The sequence below is a fragment of the Lates calcarifer genome, linkage group LG6 (assembly GCF_001640805.2).
Source record: "Lates calcarifer isolate ASB-BC8 linkage group LG6, TLL_Latcal_v3, whole genome shotgun sequence".
NCBI lineage: Eukaryota > Metazoa > Chordata > Actinopteri > Centropomidae > Lates > Lates calcarifer.
Genome location: NC_066838.1, coordinates 21,652,557 through 21,655,628, shown reverse-complemented (window position 1 = coordinate 21,655,628; position 3,072 = coordinate 21,652,557). Strand labels below are relative to the sequence as shown.

The 3,072-nt window shown below is 32.9% G+C and overlaps 1 long non-coding RNA gene across 1 annotated transcript; it reads left to right on the top strand.

The window, feature by feature from the left end:
• The first annotated feature begins 495 nt into the window (after positions 1-495).
• On the top strand, positions 496-2,818 carry LOC108890477 (uncharacterized). The gene is made up of 3 exons (XR_001962163.2): positions 496-569; positions 1,551-1,612; positions 2,400-2,818. It is a non-coding gene; the product is annotated as an uncharacterized LOC108890477 (long non-coding RNA).
• Positions 2,819-3,072: the final 254 nt, after the last annotated feature.

The following is a 3,072-nucleotide window of genomic DNA, read 5'->3' as shown; positions in this document are numbered from 1 at the left end:
TGGTGTCGGTATAGAAAAGTTTTTAACGATACCCAGCCCCAATCATGTCTATAAATTGTTAGAAAATAGTATTAATTATAATATTTTATATGTTATTATAAGTCAAAATAGTATAATTAAAAAGTTAAGAACCCTGCTTTCAAAAATTTACTGAAGTGAAACTTTTTATCATACATTTCACAGTAATATACATGATTCCTCCAGTGATTAGTTGACAATTAATATAGAAATATAAGATTTGAGATAATTATTTTAGTTAATGTTTTGCCATATATTTATATAATTACTGATTCTTGAAGATGTGATGCTTTTTCTTGTCATGTGTGACAGTAAACAGCCCATTTTCTGAGACACTCCTAACGTTTGAAAAATGTTCTGGTTTGGCTGTAATGTTGAATGTTTGTGTGTTTTGGGGATGAACTGTTGATGAGGAATAGGTCATAGTGTACTGATCATTTTCCTTTGTGTATTTCTCTTCTTATTTCCTCCAGATGTCACCACTTCGTCCATGATCGCAGTCGTCTTTGTACAGTGAAGAAGTTCTTTGACACTAGGACTGAGACGTCCAGGTAATTTACAAACAGCTTTACAGTTTCACCACAGCTTCACCACAAACAGCTTCAAAAACTTAAAGAGACAAAGCAGTAGGATGAGGGTCTTCACACAAACTTTATTGAGCCTGGTGTTTCTGTACAGAAAGACACTGACACTTTGATCCCTCTCTACTATCATCCTACTGCAATTTGATCCACTAATGATAGTGTATTTCTAATGAACCTGACCATACCCAGTGACCTGGTCTGATGGTCAAATCATAACCAAATATGGCAAATCTGTGAACAAGAAGATTCGTGCTCAATGTTCCCGGCACAGTTTGGTGCTTTCCAAAGGCCGGTTTTTGGTTCATCTGAGAACATTTATGGTAAACAGCATTCTTTATCATCACAATGGGTCAACCTGACCTGTCATTTAACACTAATGTATCCTTGAGGGCTTCCTGTTCCCCAAACAAACCTCTGTTATTGTGAGATGGAATCCTTCAACCATTATAATCATTGTGTAACTGTGTAAGGATACATGTAAAATTGTTCTACTGCAAATTAATACATATTGAAAGGTGGACACTGAGCACTGATTTTCTACCACACTTTCTCCCTCTCTCGGTCTTTCTCATTAGCACAGTAAATCATAAAAATATAAAGAACTTATTCAGTTCAGTGTCACGCTAGAAACACTGTCATTTTTCTTCAGTTTAGCTTCTAACAACCAAATTTAGTTCAAATTTTAACAGATTTTGGAGAAAAAACATTTCCATCCACTGCTGTTGTGTGAATATCAGGAGCTAGTGGAGTCAAATTTGACTCTTGGACTAGTTCTGATTAGTCCAGAACCAGTTAGTCCTCACTCTGGTTTCTTTGTAGATTTAGTGTCTTTTACTTCTGTATGTTTTGACAGTTTGAAGTTCAATACCCAGAAACACTCAGTGCCTTTATTTTGATTTCTTAAAGGTCACATCTTTACATTAATGTTTGTTGTGTTTTTCTCCACAGGATTCACACTTTAACCATTAAACCACAGAGAGAAGAGACAGATGTGAAGACATTTCCAGAAGGTCAGTGTTTGTTAGTTTATTCTTTTCAGTCTGACTCTGTCATTATCTCAGCTGCAGTTTAAAACCTCTTGTCTGGAATAAATAGCAACGCATTAAAGCTGTTGTAACTTATCAGTATTAATTAGTGTTTTTCAACAATGTAGCTGCAAAAAATTATAAAACCTTTCATGATTAAATTGAAAGTTTTTAAGTATAATACCTTCAAAAATATATTACACAACACAAGTTTTTTAAAAATATGTCTGAACAGTGAGTGTAAAACCTTTTTAAAGTTAAGTCTAAAATATTTAAAAATTAGAATCATGACATTTTTCTTGAAATGCAGTAACATGATTTGTATATCCGTCTCAAAAAAGAGAAATGCAACTCAAAAGTTGGGGAAGAAACTTTGTGATTGTATTCCAGATAAGATTTAACAAATTACAGCAAAGATAATGACAGACATTTGACCACAAGGAAACAATTGTTAGAGCTGGTTAGAGTTAATGTAGTTATGAGCACATTTTCAAGATAAACATGTCCACTGAGCATCTTTGTGATCATTTAACTGCTTGTGATACAATTATTAATTAAATAGTTGTATCATAAGCAGTTGAATGTTCTCACAGGTGTTAAGTAAAGACATTAGTCGTTGGAAAATGTGCCCATGACTACATTATAGACGGTAAAGAATGGTGTTTTCACTTCAACAACAGGAAACCAACACTGTTGACAGCAGTTAGATGGTGGAGGTCTTTTATCTAATTAACAATGTTGTAACGCTTTTGTTTTCTTTCATCCATTTCAGGTCTTCAGCTGTTCTCCTCCTCCTGCAGAGACAAGAACGTATTAATCACAGAGACTGATCAGTAATGCAAAATATTTTTACAACATACTATCCTGACATTTTTTTGAAGGTTTTATGCCTAACTATACTTAATGATTTTTGACACCTCACTATATAGTATAGAAACTATTTCAAGTACACAGTGTTTGTGGGTTAGGTTAGATTTTCATTTTGGTATTTTTCTGTTTCAAACAGTGCAATATCAGTACTCAAATCCAATCTATTACTGTGTACATAGTCCTGTTTACTGTTCATATTGTTTAGAATTTTTATATATTGTGTTGTTTTATATAATGCCCTTTTCTATTTTTGCTGTTGCAACACTGAATTTTCCTGTTGTGGAACAGATGATATCTTACTCAAATAAATACTTCTGAATATTTTGCTAGTCTGTTTACTTTATATTTTTAGCCAGAGATTAGTTTTTAGCCTCAATTATACATTTCAATTGCAAACTGCAAGTAGAGAATATTTCGCATTTCTGCATTTTTCATGGTTTTTGACACTTTACTATACTATGACATTTTTTCATGATTTTTGACACCTTACTATACTATGACATTTTTTCATGATTTTTGACATTTTTCATGATTTTTGACACCTTACTATATCTATGACATTTTTTCATGATTTT